At 41.1% G+C, this 18,332-nt stretch overlaps 1 protein-coding gene across 1 annotated transcript in view; it reads left to right on the forward strand.

The window, feature by feature from the left end:
- Window positions 1-11,800: 11,800 nt before the first annotated feature.
- The window catches only part of syt6b (synaptotagmin VIb), a 32,291-nt gene continuing 25,759 nt past the window's right edge, over window positions 11,801-18,332 (forward strand). Inside the window, exon 1 of the mRNA XM_053227070.1 lies at window positions 11,801-11,952. The gene's annotated coding sequence lies outside the window, so the exon portion shown is untranslated. The remainder of the gene's footprint in view (window positions 11,953-18,332) is intronic.

The following is an 18,332-nucleotide window of genomic DNA, read 5'->3' on the forward strand; positions in this document are numbered from 1 at the left end:
ACCCTTTCAGCACTGATCACATATGTCAGAAATGAAACCTTAGACACATGGAACTCACATTTCTGCTTTCATATACAAGTGATTTTGTAGCAAGTGGGTGAGGACATGACTCACATGAACATCCATAATGTTCAGGTGAATGGGAATAGATCAAAATGTCATGACAATTTTTTCCAGCATGTCCTAGAGGACATCGTTGATCAGGTATTGGAAGACTGTTGTGGTGTTTTCCCTTTCTCTGAATCTGTTGCAGTTGTAGACACTGCACAAACCCAGTCTGATGAAAACATGGGCATTTCTGAGCTGTTCCAAGGCTGAAGGCACCAGAGTCAGCAGGTACCTGTTCTTCACTGTAATTTGGTTCAACACTCTATAGTCAATGCATGGTCAAAGCCTGCTCCCCTTTTTTCTCCACAAAATGGATCCCATGGATGCTGGAGATGTGAAGGATCAAATGTAGTCTTGTTGCAGTGCTTACTCAATATACTCTCCATTGCTTTATTTTCAACTGCCAACCAGAATTGTGCAACCAGGGAACCAAAACAAGACCATTAACCAGAGAGTCATGAACAGTAAATGAAAGCATGGTAGGCAATAAACACTGGATGATACTTCACAGTGAGGTTTGAGAGTGTCCTTTTTATAGTGTGGTGGGTGATTGAATCCAGGTGTGCATGATCAGTAATTGGGTGAGTGTGAACATGACAATGGCCATGTGAACTGGGAAGTGTAGTCTAGTCTATGAGGGCCACATTTAAAGGCTACGGTGCATTCTGCAAAGTGGAGTTCTGTTGCTGCGATACATAACATGGCACGCAAATGAAACCATGAGAAAACAACGTATTGTTTATTCACTGTGTCTTCTCTAGGCTAACCAATGCATAAAATAGATGAATATGAGAAATAACAGGTTCACTTACCCTTTAATCCTGAAGGCCACCATAACATAGCCTAACTTTGTCTATGTGCCTACACATAGGCTTTTTCTGGCAACATTGGTGACATACAGTCCCCTCTGAAAGTATTGGAACAGTAAGGACAATTCTTTTGTTTTTATATACACTGAAGACATCTGGGTTTGAGATCCAAAGATAAATATGAGATTTCCTGATTTAATTTCCAGAGCTTTAATTTTCTGACATTTACATATAGATTTGTTAAACTGCTTAGAACATAGCACCTTTGGTGGCATACCACCCAATTTTTTGGTGAGCAAAAGTAGAGGGATAAAGGAACAGATCGTCCTAAAGTAAATTCAAAATAAATAACACTTAATATTTGATTGAATATCCCTTGCTTGGAATAACTGCATCAAGCTGGAGACCCACTGACATCACCAAAGTTTAGCAATCTTCTTTTGTGATGCATGTCCAGACTTTTCTTCACAGCACTTACAATGTTTCTGTCATGAACTGCTGTTTTTTCCTTGGCTGACCTGTTTGATGTCTAGTTGTTAGTACGCCAGTACTATGTTTGCGCAATGGCTCTGATCGATTTTCCCACTTTTCTCAGCTTCAAAATGGCTTGCTTTTCTCCCACAGACAGCTCTCTGGTCTTCATGTTGGTTTATCCTTTTTAACAAGAAAATGGGTGAAACCCAGATGACAGAAACATTGTGAGAGCTGTGAAGAAAAACCCAAAAACAGCACTCAGTGACATCACCAACAACCTCCACAGGGCAGGGTGAAGGTAGCACAGTCCATTGTACGAAGTACGGCAGCAGAAATATAGAGGCCACGAGATGCAAACCACTCATCAGCAGTAGGAATTAGAAGGCCAGATTGAAATTCACAAAGAATTATTTCTGTCTTATTTCTTCCTAACTGTCCTCTGAGATATCAGCTGCTAGACCTTCCTCTTCCTCAGCAGTTTGAATGTCTTCTCGTCTCCTTGATCTTAGTCTAGGTACTCTAGTACAATGATTGAAATGATATCAAGTGGTGTTACCTTCCACCTGTACTGCTGATGGGGTTGCTGTTACCACTGTATATGGACCTTCCCTTCTGGGTTTGTTCCACTTTTGTCTGAATACCCTTAGATACACTTTATCTCTGGGAACTACTGAACATGGCACTTCTGCGTCTTCTCTTCGTCCTCTGGTTTGTTCCTGTGAATAGATAGCTTCATATATAGTAGTTAGTTGTTGCACATAAGCTCTCAATTCCATTTGCAATTGCTCCAGATGTGGTCCATCGTAAGGACTCTCAGATACGGCACAGGCATGGCTCGACCCGTAAGCATTTCCTGCGGTGATAGATTAGTAATTCTGTTAGTTTGCATGCAATAGCTCATTAGTGCAAGAGGCAAGGCATCTACCCAATTAAGTTTTGTGTCTTATTAAGTTTAGCCTTAAGATTACCATTCACCCTTTCCACCATTTCTTGTGATAAAGGGTCATAAACACATTCCAGTCACTGTTTTATTCTTAACTGCTGCAACACTGTCTTCACTGTTCTCTGAACAAACACTGAACCATTGTCAGCTTATCTGAGATGGTAGACCAAATCTGGGAATTACTTCTCTTTTTAAAAATGTAATCACTGTTCCTGCAGCCTGATCTTTTGATGGTACTGTTTCTACCCACCTGCTAATCTGTTATCACCAACAGGTACTTTTTTCCTCCTACACTTCTTACCATGTCCACATAATCTATTACTAGGTGCTTGAATGGTCCTTCTGGTACTGGTATATGTCACATTGGTGCTGATGTTCTGACCACAGACTTCACATTCAGATAAAAAATTATCTACCATTGCCTGTAAATATGGAGACCAGTATCCTTGTTGTTTTATTTTTCTTATCACCTCTCCCCTTGCGCAATGGTCAAAACAATGTGCATCTGAGATGGGTACAGTGAGAACGGCTGTAGGCACAATCATATGCCCTTCATGTGAACACCATATACCATTTGCATCTCTAGTGGCACCTCTTTGTTGCCATGCTGAGTGTTCATAAGCATTTGCCTGACGTTAATTATGAACAATATCATCCAAGTTAGGTTCAGGCTGAATAAGAACCATTGGGGCTTCTAAATCTGCAGCATTGTTACCTTTGATAACAAAACCATTTCCTTTCTTGTGTGCTTGGCATTTAATGATTGCTAAATACTTTGGATGCATCATAGCAGAGATCAGTTGAACTATTTGTTCCGCATGTTGGATGGGTGTCCCATCACTTTTCCTAAAGCCTCTTTGCTTCCAGACAGCCCCAAATAGATGACAAACTCCATGGGCATAAGCAGAGTCATTGTATAAATTAGCAGTTTGACCCATAGCTACCTGACATGCCATAGTGAGAGCTTTCAGTTCAGCTAATTGAGCAGAGCACGGTTGTTCACATCTCTGTGAAATTACAGTCATAAAGTCCTCATTCTGTTTTCTCACTACTGAGTACCTTCCATGATTACCTAAATGATATCCAAAACAGGAACCATCCACAAAATAATCAACATCTGCTTCTGGAATAGGTGTAGACTCCAAGTCTATTTGCAGTTGAATGAAAGCTAATGAATTTGCCACACAGTAATGAGGTTGTCCTTTGTGCTCTAGGGAAACCATGTCAGCTGGATTTACTGTAGTACAACATTTAATAGTAATGTCAGGGTAAATCAAAAGAAACATATAGGCTAAACACCTAGCCTGACTCAAAACAAATCTCCCTTGTTCCAAAAGTTCCACTACCTTGTGATGTGCATAAATGATCACTGGATAATCCAGAGATGCTTTGTCATATGCATAGTATAGGAAAGCAAGTCCCTGTGGATAGCATGGAGGATAGCCTTGTGCCACACTGTCCAGTTTAGTGCTGTAGTATGCAATAGGCTGTTTCTTTCTACCACTGCATGTTTCATGCATTAGTACCGCTGACGCATGCCCATCTACCCTATTGGCTACATACAAATGAAACAGTTTGGTGTAATCTGGAGTAGCTAAAGCTGAAGCTCCTTTTTCAATGATTCAAAAGCTAACAGAGCTTCATTGTTCCATATTAATGGTGAACGCAAGTTTTGGTGTCCTGCCTGCTTCATGACTGCTCTCAAAGGTGCAGTCTTATTTGCATAGTCCTCTATCCAGTCTGAACTAAAACATAAAGTCATACCTAGAAGGGTCATCACTTGTCCTACAGTCTGTGGTAGCAGTGCTTTACTTATACCTTCTAGTTGGACTGGTGTTATAGCTTTAGTCTTGTGTCTAATTAACCTTCCCATGTACTCAACCTGAGGCTGACAATATTGCAGTTTAGTTTTAGAAGCCTTATGGCCCCCTTGGGCTAGTTTGATAGAATCTCTAAGGCATTGCTTCAAGTAGGTGGAACAAATCATCAGATCATCTACATATTGCAACAATGTGCTATCTAACATTAGATCTTGCAGATCAACCTTGAGAACCTGATTGAACACATTTGGTGAATGTTTGAAGCCTTGTGGCAGTCTAGCATGCATATATTGTTTTCCAGCATACGTAAAGGCAAATAAATGCCTGCTTTCCTCAGCAAGAGGACCGCTAAAAAAGGCAGAGCAAAGGTCAATCACAGTATAATATTTGGCATCAGGAGGGACATTAGTTAGCAGTGTGTGAGGGCTGGGATCTTCAGCTGGCCAATCTTCTACTACTTCATTAACTGCACGAAAATCATGCACCAAGCGCCATTTTGATCTTTCAGCTTTGACAACAGGTAATATTGGAGTGTTGCTAACTGTCTCAGTCAAAACGCCAGCTTGCACCAACCCTTCAGTGGTATTCCTAATACCTGTCTCAGGTTCAGAATGCAATGGATATTGCTGTTTTTGTGGTAATTGGACTCCTGACCTAGTCTTGATTCTAATTGGGCTAGCAGTTTTAACTAAACCTACATCAGTGTCATGTTGGGACCATAAACCAATTGTACATGCTTTCCCATTTTTCTCAGTAGCTCAGCTGTTCTAGATTCTGATATAGGTGTCTCAGTCATGTGCATCTGTTTTTTCTCATTGATTACCACTTCCTGTGGTATTCCTGTCATATGAGTGGTGCACAGAATCTTAATGTATAATGTGTTAGTTGAAAGAAAGACTAGAGTCTGTAACATCCCATTTGCACTTTTCCACTTTTGCCATCATTGGACCCAAATCTTTTGACTCCGATTCATCTCCCACATAAAGAGTTATATATGGGATAGAGTTGGGAACCTGAAACCATTTGTCAATAAAATCGCAATCATAACAATCATTACCATCATCTATTTGCATGGCAGATCCTTGTTTCACTATTATGTATCTTTACACCATGGGAATTTTCTGTCCTTTGGTGCCGTTCAACCATCTTTCCTCAATTACTGGATCACATGGTGGATCATATATCATTGTACACTGATACTCAGATTTTGGCAGTTGCACCCCAGGGACCTTTCCCCATTTATCAACTACCTGTTTTACCTCACTGCTTATCTATCCTAACCAATACACATTTGCTTTGGTTCAGAAGTCAAGTCAAGTCAAGCAGCTTTATTGTCATGTCAACCATATACAGCTAGTTACTACACAGTGAAACGAAACAGGGTTCCTCCAGGACCATGGTGCTACATAAAACAACACAGAACTGCAGGAGACTACACATTTTTACATAAAGTGCAGGTGCAAACATGTGCAAACAGCACAAGACAGTACAATGACTACCAAAACACAACAATTGGCACAGTAAGATACAGTGCAGCATCGACTAGTACACAGTTCTAGTAAGAAAGTGAATCAGATATGACAGTAGTGCAAAACAGTAACAATATAATAAATTGCTATAAATGCAAACATAACATGCAGTCTGGCCAAGAGGACCCAAATGTTTAGGTACCGTTTGCCAGACAGCAGGAGGGTGACAAGATTGCTTTGCAGATGCATTGTGTGGTGTAAATGTCTATAATGTAGGGAAGAGAGACCACGATGATCTTCTCAGCTGTCCTCACTATCCGCTAAAGGGTCTTGCGATCCGAGATGGTGCAATTTCCAAACGAGGCAGTGATGCAGCTGCTCAGGATGATCTCGATAGTCCTTCTGTAGAACATGGTGAGGATGGGGCGTGGGGGATGGCCCCAGCCTTCACAGAATGTAGAGACTCTGCTGGGCTTTCTTGGATATGGAGCTGGTGTTGAGGGACCAGTTGAGGTTCTCCCCCAGGTGAACACCAAGAAATTTGGTGCTCTTGATGATCTCCATGGAGGAGCCGCCGTTGAAGACGAAGGTGTTGTCAGTGACAACATCCACCAGCTGGTCTGCACATCCTCTGAGCACTCTGCCAGGTATGTTGTCTGGTCCAGCAGCCTTCCGTGGGTTAACTCTGCGTAGAGTTTTCCTCACATCAGCCATGGTTAGATATAGCACCTGGTCATTGGGAGGAGGGGTGGTCTTCCTCGCTGTCACGTCATTCTGCGCCTCAAACCAAGCTTAGAAGTTGTTCAGCGCATCTAGAAGGGAGGCATCACTATCACAGGTAGGTGGTGTTGTCCTGTAGTTGGAGATGGCCTGGATGCCCTGCCACATGTGCCTCTTGTCTCCACTGGCCTTGAAGTGACTGTGGATTCTCTGTTTGTGTACCCGCTTTGCCTCTCTGATGGCCTGGGACAGTTTGCATGGTTGAAATCTCCGGCAACAATAAACGGTCCGTCAAGGTGTGAATTCTGCTGTTCGCTAATAGCCCCATACAGTTCACAGAGTGCCTCCTTAGCACTGGGGGGAATGTACACTCTGATTATAAGGACAGTGGTGAATTCCCATGGTAAATAAAATGATCTGCATCTAACAGTCACAAACTCCACCAGCGATGAGCAGTAGCTAGAAACTAGTACCAAGTTCTTGCACCATTCCGTGTTGATGTAAACACACAAGCCATCGCCGCAAGCCTTACTGCACAGAGCTGCATTTCTTTCGGCACGAAACAATGCAAGCTCATCTAGCTGAATGGCAGCGTCCGGAACTGTGTCGCTGAGCCACGTCTCCGTGAAAACAAAGATGCGACAGTCTCTAAACTCACGCCACGTAGTTTGCTGGAGTCAGATGTAGTTCAATTTATTGTCCAGGGAGCAGACATTGGAGATCAGGATGGACGGGAGAGCCGGCTGGCCGGCTAGGGTTTGTTTTTAGCCTAGCACAGACTCCTGCCCTCTTGCCACGCTTCTGCTTCCTCACACACCGCTTATGATATCCCCTCCCCCGGCCACCGGCATCAGGCAATGCCAGGGGCTGGAGGCCTGGTCCCTGCAGCAAGCCGAGATCATCATGCAGATTGGTTGTTGCATGGTTTCTGTACTTTATTAGTGTCTGGCGATGGTACACACGGACACCGGTTGCTCCGATGTCCATGTGCCAGTAAAAAGTCAAGCTAAAAACAAAAATAGCATCATATTGGATCCGGAGTGGCCACTGCAGGCTACTGCTGCTCCACCATCTTGGATATTGTAAGTGTCATTTAAGCATCATTTGATTTTTTACTCCCTTTGTGTCTACATAAACTCCCTCTGTCCCTTTGTTTTTACACAAAGCATCTCTTCCTAATAAATTAACAGGCGTCTGTTCTGACACGAAAATGGGCAATGTCACTTTTTTAATTTTAGTCTGCAGACAAACTGGAGCCATCACAAGAATTAGCTGCATTTGTCCTGAGAATCCTACTGTCTTTGCAAATTTTCCAGACATGGGGAGGTGAGAGGCATAATTTGGACTTACACATGTGTAGGTTGCTCCAATATCTACCATCATGGGTGTAATTTTGCCCTCTATTTTAACCTGCACCATAGGTTCTTGATCAGCATCAGTTGTTAAGATTGGAAGCTGACCCACCCCAGTAGGATTCCCTAGTACCCCCGATTTGGTCCATCCAACAGGTTTACTGGGCCTTGTGGAGGCTGTCGATGGGGCTGGACCCATCCTTCCCCTTCACCACCAGGTTGCTTTTGCCATGGATTTGTGGGGCAATCACGTCTGTTATGTCCAGCCTGTCCACATCCCCAGCATACCCCTCGAGGACCAGGAGTGGATCTACCTCTTCCTCTTTGTCCTCTTAGTGGTGGTCTTCTATGCCAGTTCATATTATTTGGATACTGATAGACATTGATAATAGTTGCAGTAGGCTGTTGTGGAGCAGCTGGTGCATTTGGCTGATGCAGCAGATGGAAGAAGTGCATTCAAAAGAGCCATGACTGCTGAGTGTGCTATCAACTCCTTGTCTTTATCTTTGTCTTTGTATCTCACTGAAGCTTGGGTCTTTTTTCTATTTTTGTTTGTCAGCTTTTCAAGCTGTAGCTGTGTCAGCTTTCTCTGCAGCTCTCTTTCTTGATTCTTGAGCTTTTGTTCATTCTTTCTCTATTGTTCAACAGCATGAGTCACATGGTCACAAAACTCTTTATGTGTCTTAGAGTTTAGACCTACCACATCTTCTAGTTTGGCCTTTACAGGTGGTGGCATAGCTTCCACTACTCCATTTCCTCACACAATGACCCATCAAATGTTCCTGCTTCTGGCCATTTTGTTTTCATGTTTTTAGTTCTCTTTTCCCATTTTTGAACACTTTTCTACAAGCTCTTTTCATAAGGGATGTCTGGATCCCAACAGTTCTACAGGTGTGGTTGTCATGATTGGTGTCTGTATTCTGCTCCTTCCTACTGCCCACCTTCTTGGAGATGGTTCGTGATTACAGTCCAGAATAAAAGTCACTAGGTTTGTCTTAAAGTCAAACCCTCTACAGTCTTCGGTTCACGTGGCCCAGAAGTTCTTTTTGCTGAAAGCCAAGTAACCTTTCTCAAGACTACTGAAACTTCAATTTCAGGATTATTTAACTTTTCCCCAGTTACTCCCTTACCTTGTTCAAATCCCTGTTGTTCTCCCCAATCTAGGTAAATATCTACAGGCAGTGGGATTATTACCCGGTGTAAGTTATTTGACTCTGATAGGTGAGGACCTAAGTGTGTCACCTAGGATAGATGCTTTCCAATTTCTTCCCACTACTCCTTCCCAATAGGGCCTCTCTTCACTTACTTCTTCTAGATTTCTAAACTGTGTTATACTTCTTAACAGTGAATTTTTTTTCTTTTCTTCTGTTAAAGGATGTCTTCTCCCCAACAAATCCTCATACTGATTCTCTTTCCAAAAATGTGTTCTTATTCCCTTTGCTTCCTGTCATATACGCACTCTTCTCTGTTCTCTTCTTGAATGTCCATTCAATATACAAGGAAAAGCACAACTCACTTTTTAATTTCCCTGAATTCTAGATGAAATGGCTCTTTCCAAAAATGATTACTAATGCCCTGTGTCTCATATAATAGTTGATTTATTCTTTCACCCATTCACTTCTTTAATTCTTAGTTCAATGTGGTTCTATAAGCAAAATAATAACATCTCTTATAAAGGTAATGTCTTCTATTCTCATATATACTTAGATTACCAGAATGAGTCCCAGCCCGATGCCCACCAAAATAAAATTCCATACAACAAATATTAATCCTTTTCCCTTACTTGATCGCTTTTCTCAGTACCATTCCTGTGAAAGGAAAAAAAATCCCTCACTTTTTGTGGTATACACTAACCTAATACGTTCAAACCCTAGCGGTATTAATGAATGATGATCCCAGTAATGTGGAACTGAAAAGTAAAATATATATGATACTTAGAGGTAAACACATGTGTACAATTCCCTATAGGTTCATAACTTTGTTCAATAGGAATTGAGTCTCCTTATCTGAGTCGCAACGATGGAAGTTAAGAGAATGTCCGAACAATCTATAAAACCAATTTCTTGGAAAATGTTTAGCTCCAATTTCACAATCAGAATCGAAACTCTCCTAGCAAATGCCCACACACACACAAACACAAACATGCACACACCCAGGCTTACCCACAGATACAAAACCACACACTCAATCATATGTATCTCTAATAAAATCTGCAGCTTCTATTAGAACTCTTCCAAGAGCATGTTATAAAGAGATTGCAACTGTTCTTTTTTAGTTGACCTGGGTCTCTGTTTCTTTCTATGGTGATGTTTTTTAGGCATGAATTCTACTAAACATTCTTCTTATCTAAGTTACAATGACTACAATTAGGAGAATGACCAAATAATTTGCACAGCCAGTCCTGTGATGAGCGCTTGCACAGGCTTTTTTTCTGGATCATAACAGTAACGGCAAGTGTCAAAAATATCTTCAATACCAGTTCTTAGGCTGCTCGTTAGTTTTTAAAACACACACAGCAACTGTTGTTCTTTCTATCACATGAGAATCTTCCATATGATATTTACGCACATGACAGCATATATCTCTTTTACTTACTTCCTTTTTCCAATAAAGAGGTTTTGATTCATATATTTACTTTTTATCTCCTTATTCTAAGCCAAAGATGTATGCAAATCAATTGATTCACACAGTTGTGGCTCGTGCTTTTGTACAATTCTAAAACACGCCCCTGACCTCTCACCATAATTATTTCATTGTCCCTCTATCTTCTCTTTTATTGCGGCATGAGCTCAGTCAGTTTATTTTTTTAAAAAATGTTTAAATCCTTAACAGTGCACTGTAAGAAATCACAAACGTCACACTGGTGAAAAAGATACAAACTTCAGGTACTCTGGTAGCGAAAGAACACTTTCCCATGAGAAATGACAGCACAAGCCTGGACTGAAAAGATTTATGAATGAGAACTGTGTGCTTAGTGATCTCCCACAAGCTAGAGTCACATCAGTTTGTCTTAGTTTTTTTGATTCACACACAAATATTCTTCTGTAAAATTATTTTCTAATTGATTAGAACTATGCTTAAACACTGATTTAACATAAAGTCACACTCTCTTTTTAAGTCATTCATAGGCCTTTGATGAGTTAAAAAATTTCTTATCACTTTGATTATTTTTGTTTTGATTGGACCTGATGGATTACATCATACTCTGATAAAGAAAATTCTTCTATACCACCAACAGAAAACTGTTAACTGGTACCTTCCTTGTGGAATAATCGCTCCAGCTGGGCACACTGCCAGTCTCTCGCACGCTGAAGTTACCCAATTAGCTTTTAGCGTTTTAAACATAGGATACCTACAAAGCTATACTACTACTACTACTACTACTACTACTAATAATAATAATAATAATAATGATAATAAATGAATGAACTGTGTTCTTAAAAGATAGATTTTATCTTGCTAATCAAATATGACGTCATCGCCAAAAATGCACAGCTGGCTCATCTCAGGATGACAAGTCGGCAGAGAAATTTTAAATGAACTCATTAAATAAAAATCTTTATATAGGTTGAAGAAACCTAAAATTTCTTGTTGAGCTAACTTTTTTCATGCCTTTTTGCTCAATCAACTTGATAAAAATAGTCCTTCGGACTTCGAAACCCAACCTTCGAAGCTGTGAGGCCTATATGTGCCTATTAGTGTCATTTTCAGCGCATAATGCACAGATCACAGACAGTCAGTCCTGACTGTTATGTGGGAAAGATCCAAAGGTATTTTCACTGAAATACCTATTTCTCTCTTCACTGGAGATCAAACTGCAGTCACTGACTTGAACTAGTCGTTTTACCTTTCTGTGTCTTAAAGCCAGGGCGCTTTTGTTGCTTCACTGTGTTTGAAATTCAAGAAATTATCCTGTTAATACGCATGCAATTTAAATTGGACATAAAATCGTGTGAGCCTCTATTTTAATTTTGGGTGAATATAACCTTTACGCGTGAACAAATAACTTTAGTCATGATCTTTGTGACAAAAAGGTGAACAAAATAAAACGTGATATCATTCACGCGCATCTCGCGCTCGGCGTTGGCTGGCTTCAGGCTAGTTTACTCGCGCTGCCATAGAAACGCGCGCGCGCTGCTGCGCAGAGACCATTCGGTCCTGAGCCTTTGGAGAGGAAAGATCGCTAAAAACTGTCAGGAAAAATAAGTTACAGCCAGGATCATTTTGAAAGGGAGAAAGAAATAAACTCCATCATCGGTAAGAAATCGCGCGATTTAGGACTTATGTGTTGTTAGTGTCTTCGGTTCAAAATTACTTCAGTGTTAAGTCCGTGTAACGGAATATAGTCTACATCAGTGTCGAGGGAACATTTTGTTAGTTGGCCGAGTTGGCAGTTTGCAGTATTCTCTAAATCTGATTACATGGCTTTTTTCAAGCCGTTGTGTCTACGAGAGCGCACGGGATTTTAAAGCAGGTGGTCAGCAGATCCTCAAAAACAGTTCAGAAAAGCGTAAACCCGTATGGTCTATTCATATGAATATCATTCGGGGTTCTTTCAACATGTGCAGCAGCCAAATAAAAAAGCACTATTTTGTTTTGCTATGCTCGTTTAACATTTTAAAATAAGACACGTAATATGTAAGCTTTTCATATTACAATTACAGCATTTCATCTACAATTCACCTACTCTCTCACACACACACACACACATCTTTGCAGAGACATGCACCTCTAACCCTTAGTCTGTTTCTTAATAAACCCTGCTCTCTGTTCAGTAATATGCTGCTTGCTTGCTATAGGGTTGGCAGTTGTTAAAAATGGGGTTAGAGATGATTAACTACCCTTTTTTATTAAACCAGCCGAATGAGTCAGGAGTAAATTGGCAGTGATAGTGATGCTCACTTCAGCTGTCCTGAGCTCATTCTAAAGGGCCCATCACCATAAACAAAATGAAAAGAAAGGCACTGCATACACAGAGAGAGAGAAAGAGAGAGAGAGAGAGATGGAATTGTTTAAAAATTGTAATGCTTAACAGCAGCAGTTTGTACTGAGTTTGGTGTGAAGACAGTAAGCACATTTTGGTGCTTATTGGTGGGAGACTGCTGTTCTAGACCATGTTTGATACATTTAGATGCTGTAAACTGTGAAACTAGAGATACTGCATGTAGAAAGCATTGCTGTAGTCAACAGGGCCCATACGCAAAGTCAGTTTTAGGTTGGCTCCACTTATATACAGTTAATATTTGATCTATCCTACAGTGGCCTACATGAAATATGATTATGATTTTTGTTGTTGTTGTTGTTGTTGTTGCCAGAGCTGTTATGCACAGTGGTCCCCTGAAAGTGAATAGTTAATTACTCACATCCAGCTCTAATAGAACTGGATGTGATATCTGCAAGTTGCTCATTTGCTATTAACGACATTTCTGTATTACTGGATTAAGGTCCTAATGATCAATCCAATCATTTGGACCATTAAGAGACTGACAGTGCTTTATTGGAGTGGTCTTAACACCAGAATGTATAATGTACATGTTGCATTAATATATTCTGTATGCAGCAGAATTTTCAAAATATGAAAGGGGCAATTCCAGTGTTGTGGATCTGATGTGAATTTGAACTCATATTGACTTGCAAGGTATCTCAAAGTATAGATTTAAAAATATTTGTTGTCCTGTACATACAGGGAATAAATCATGTCAGATCTTTTTCCACCTTTAATGTCGTATAGCAACCACAAAATTTTAAGTGAAAAACAAAATGAAGAAATGTTTTATGGGAAAAAAGAAAAAACCTAATAACTCCGTTGTATAAGTGTGCACACCCTTTTACCACGTGCAAACTCAAGTTCAAAACTAATTATCATACACCTGTCATCAATTAAGTGATATTGATTAACCTAAAATAAAGATCAGCTGTTTCAGTAGGATTTTTTTGAGATCTTCTTGGTTTCATCTGATTGCTGAAGCCATGAAAATTGACAAAAGGACAAGAAGAGACCCTTGTTGAATCAGGGAGGCTGCCAAAAGATCTACAGCATCATTAAAGGAGGTGAGGAAATATCTGGAAAGTACTGGTTACTTCCAGTTACTACCGGGTAGGGCGGTTAGCCCTTTCTCAAAAAAAAAAAAAAAATCCACCAAGCCTACTAACTCACCCGAATCCTTGTGGTAAAATGCGTTGTGGTCTGATGAGACCAAAGTAGAACTTCTTGGACATAATTCTAAAAGATATCTTCTTGAAAGATCTGCCATGATTTATCTTGGTTTAATCTATCTGGGGTTTGTGTACTTTTTTATATCCATTGTAAATCTAGCATGAATTTGTCATGTCTGAAATAGTCTGTAGAGATCACATGACTGTGCGGTGTAAAAGGATGAATAAACAACATGAAAAATAGCCTTTATATATATATATATATATATATATATATATATATATATATATATATATATATATATATATATATATATATATATATTTTTTTTTTTTTTTTTTTTTTTTTTTTTGCATGGTTTGGCATTATGTATGTATGGGCAAAAGTTTATTTAAACACAAAAAATTGATTTAAATTGGAACTCCTCAAAGCAGTGTTATTTTTAATGCAACCAGAGTCTTATTATATTTAATACAAACTGTGTGGACAGATTTGGTCCTAAACAAATGGTCAAGAAGCAAAGACTGCTTTATCTTGCATGACTCGTATGTACATATACATATGTAACCTCAACTTTTTTTTTTTTTTTTTTTTTTTTTTTTTTGTCCCACATTTTAACACATTAGATCCACAGTTTATCTCCTTGATTTAATTTTAGCAACCCATTCAACCAAGCTGGGGGCTGTTTAAAGAATTAGCTAACATTAATAGTACAGCGAGCATTGTTACGTGTATTACTATTACTCGGAAAATTTTAATTATGTGAAATACCAATGATACAGAAATAGAAATTAGCAAATTGCTTTTCTAAAGATGGTCTATGTCATAGCCTGTTTGTGATAACAGCCTAATGTTAATTGAATCAGACACTGGATGCCTGTATCTGTGGAGAAGTGTTTTATTGAGTGATGGGATTTTCATGAGGTTCTTCAGGCAACAAACACTAAGAGAGTGCAAGTCTTTCTAACATTAGAAATCAAATGTACGGCTACATACAAAATATTGTTAGGTCCAGTTAGGTCACATACTTTCGTCAGCGATACAGCTGACAATTTATGGCTGATACTTGGACACAATGTCATCTTCAAAGGCTTATACTTAAGTGGCTCGATATTTCCTCCCAATTGGGGAGATTTAGGGTTATTTGCACAGCTTTGTACCCCTGTTAACCTCTCAGCTCAGATCCTGCTGTAAGTGACTGCCCGTGAATCAAAAATGCCAGTCCTACTGTCTTTCATGCTTATCTCTGGCCTATTTATATATACACACATATATATATATATATATATATATATATATATATACATATACATACACACCCTTCAGCATTAACATTAAAACCAGTTACCGGTGACATGAATAACATTGATTATCTCATTAAAATGGCACATGTGATAGGGTTGGATATATTAGGCAGCAAGTGAACAGTCAGTTCTCAAAGTTGATGTGTTGGAAGCAGTAAGTGTAAGGAGCTGAGGGATTTTGACCAGGGCCAAATTGTGATGGCTAGACAACTGGGTCAGAGCATCTCCAAAACGACAGGTCTTTTGAGGTCGAAAGTGGTCCAAGGAAGGACAAGGGCATGGGCACCCAAGGCTGATTGATTTGCTTTGGGAGTGTAGGCTAGCCTGTCTGGTCAGATCCCACAGAAGAGCTACTGTAGCACAAATTGCTGAAAAAGTTAATGCTGGCTATGACAGAAAGGTGTCAAAACACACAATGCATAGCAGCTTGCTGCATATGGGGCTGTGTAGCTGCAGACCAGTCATAGTGCCCATGCTGACCCTTGTCCACTGCCGAAAGCACCTACAATGGGCACATGAGCATCAGAACTGGACCATGGAGCAATGGAAGAAGGTGGCCTGGTCTGATAAATCATGTCTTCTTTTACATCATGTGGACGGCCGGGTGGTGTGCATCACTTACCTGGGGAAGAGATGGCACCAGGATGCACCTTAGGATGAACAAAGATGAATACCAAGATGGTGGCGCGTGCACAGCGCGAGGCTCAGCGTCTCACCAGGTTTCGCAAATTAGCAATGTTTTTATAATTATGTTAAGCTTGGTTGTTCATCACAGCCTTGTGATCACTTCATACAGCTGAAAAAATCTACTTGACATTGCAACAGATACGGCATTCAACTTCCATCTGCTACCATCAGAGATACTCTGGTCCTCTGACTCAAGTGAGCCAGCCAATCTGACAGGAAATGCTCGTCGCCGGCATCGGGAGCGTAAACAACGGTGGCCTGCCAGCTGAGCTAAAGCTCAACTCGCATCGTCCAACGCTACCGAGCATCTTCCTTGCCAATGTACAGTCTCTGGCTAATAAGATCGATGAAATACGGCTATGGATTACTCAAAAAATGTTTTTGAACTGCATCGTTATGGTTTTCACAGAAATGTGGCTTAATAGCACCACGCCAACCAACGCGATTGAACTAGAGGGCCGCTACATCTTCAGAGCTGACAAAATCGCTGTGGACTCTGGTAAAAGCAAAGGTGGTGGTGTTTGCATCTACGTAAACAAAACTTGGTGCACCGATGCTGATATTATTATGTCCCACGGTTCTGCTGATATAGAGTTTGTGTCCTCCAGTTCCAGGACACAAACTGGAATGCCTTTGCTTCTCAGGCCACACTGGATTTCCACACAGACATTAATACTTATGCCAGTTCTGTTCTGTATCACATCAACAAATGTCTCGACACAGTAACAACCCATAAATTAATTAAAACATACCCCAACCAGAAGCCTTAGATGAATAAGGATGTCCAACTCTTGCTGAAGGCACGTGACATTGCTTTCAGATCTGGCGATCGGGAAGCCTACAACTTATCCAGGGCCAATCTGAAGAAGGGAATAAAAGCAGCTAAACACAACTATAAACTTCAGATAGAGAACAACTTCAACAACCACAACCTGCGACGCATGTGGGCAGGCAACCATGCCCTCACGGAATATAAACCAACCAACAACACTCCCTCAACCAGTGATGCCACCCTTCCCTTCTATCCTTGCTTTGATCGTGGAAACACAGAACCACCAAACAAAGCTGAGCTCCCACCTGATGACCTGCCACTCACATTCTCCACCAGTGATGTGTGCTCCACCCTGAGCAGGGTAAATGCACATAAAGCTGCTGGCCCTGATGGCATTCCAGGCCATGTGCTCAGGGCCTGTGCTGAGCAGTTGGCTGAGGTCTTCACTGACCTTGGCTCAGGCAGTTGTCCCCACCTGCTTCAAGACAGCCACCATTGTAAACCTAAACATGCTGCTGCAATGACCATCAACGACTTCTGCCTTGTCACTCTCACTCCCATCATTGCCAAGTGTTTTGAGAGACTGGTCCTCTCTCACCTGAAAACATGCCTGCCCCCAACACTGGACCCATATCAGGCCACCTAGAGAGCCAGCAGGTCAACTGAGTATGCCATCACCTCAGCTCTCCACTCTGCCTTGATTCACCTGGACAGTAACAACACCTATGTCAGGATGTTGTTTGTTGATTTCAGTTCTGCCTTCAATAATGTCATCCCATCCAAGCTGATCTCCAAACTCACCGATCTTGGCATCAGCACCTCGATCTGCAGTTGGACTTTCTTACTAACAGACCACAGTCTGTTAGGCTTGACAACCACAACTCCTCCACCCTCGTTCTGAACACTGGCGTACCACAGGGCTGTGTGCTGAGCCCAATCCTCTACTCCCTCTTTAAACGTGACTGCATACCTGTGCATGGCACTAACACCATAATCAAGTTTGCAGATGACACCACGGTGGTAGGCCTGATCAGTGGCGACGATGAGACGGCCTACAGGGAAGAGGTTGAGCACTTGGCAGCATGGGATGCCAACAACAATCTTGCACTCAACACTCAGAAGACCAAAGAGCTTATTGTGGACCACCGGAGGACAAGAAGGGGCCACACACACACCCATCCACATCCATGTGGTCGAGGTGGAGTGTGTGACCAGCTTCAATTTCCTGGGTGTCCATATCTCTGAGGATCTTTCCTGTTCACTCAACACATCCACACTGACAAAAAAGGCACAACAACACCTTTACTTCCTTTGGAAACTAAGGAAAGCTCACTTATTCCCCTAGAAAATACTGAACTTTTGCCCCTGCACTATTGAGAGCATCTTAACAAACTGCATAACAGTGTGGTACGGCAATTGCACTGTCTCAGTTCAGAAGGCCCTCCAGCAGGAGATGAAAACTGGCCAATACATCACTGGTGTCAAGCTACTTTCCATCAGTCATCACAAACTCTGCTTACAGAGGGTGAGAAGTATAATCAAAGACACCTCTCACTGCAACCATGGTCTGTTTACTCCTCTACCATCTGGGAAATGCTACAGGAGTCTTCACTGTCGCACCAGCAGACTCAGGAACAGTTTCTTCCCATCAGTGGTTAGCCTTCTGAATTCTGAACTCAGGCCCTGAAGTGTACATCCCTATTCTGACCCATGTTAT

Source organism: Pangasianodon hypophthalmus, chromosome 20 (assembly GCF_027358585.1).
Source record: "Pangasianodon hypophthalmus isolate fPanHyp1 chromosome 20, fPanHyp1.pri, whole genome shotgun sequence".
NCBI classification, from domain to species: Eukaryota; Metazoa; Chordata; class Actinopteri; order Siluriformes; family Pangasiidae; genus Pangasianodon; species Pangasianodon hypophthalmus.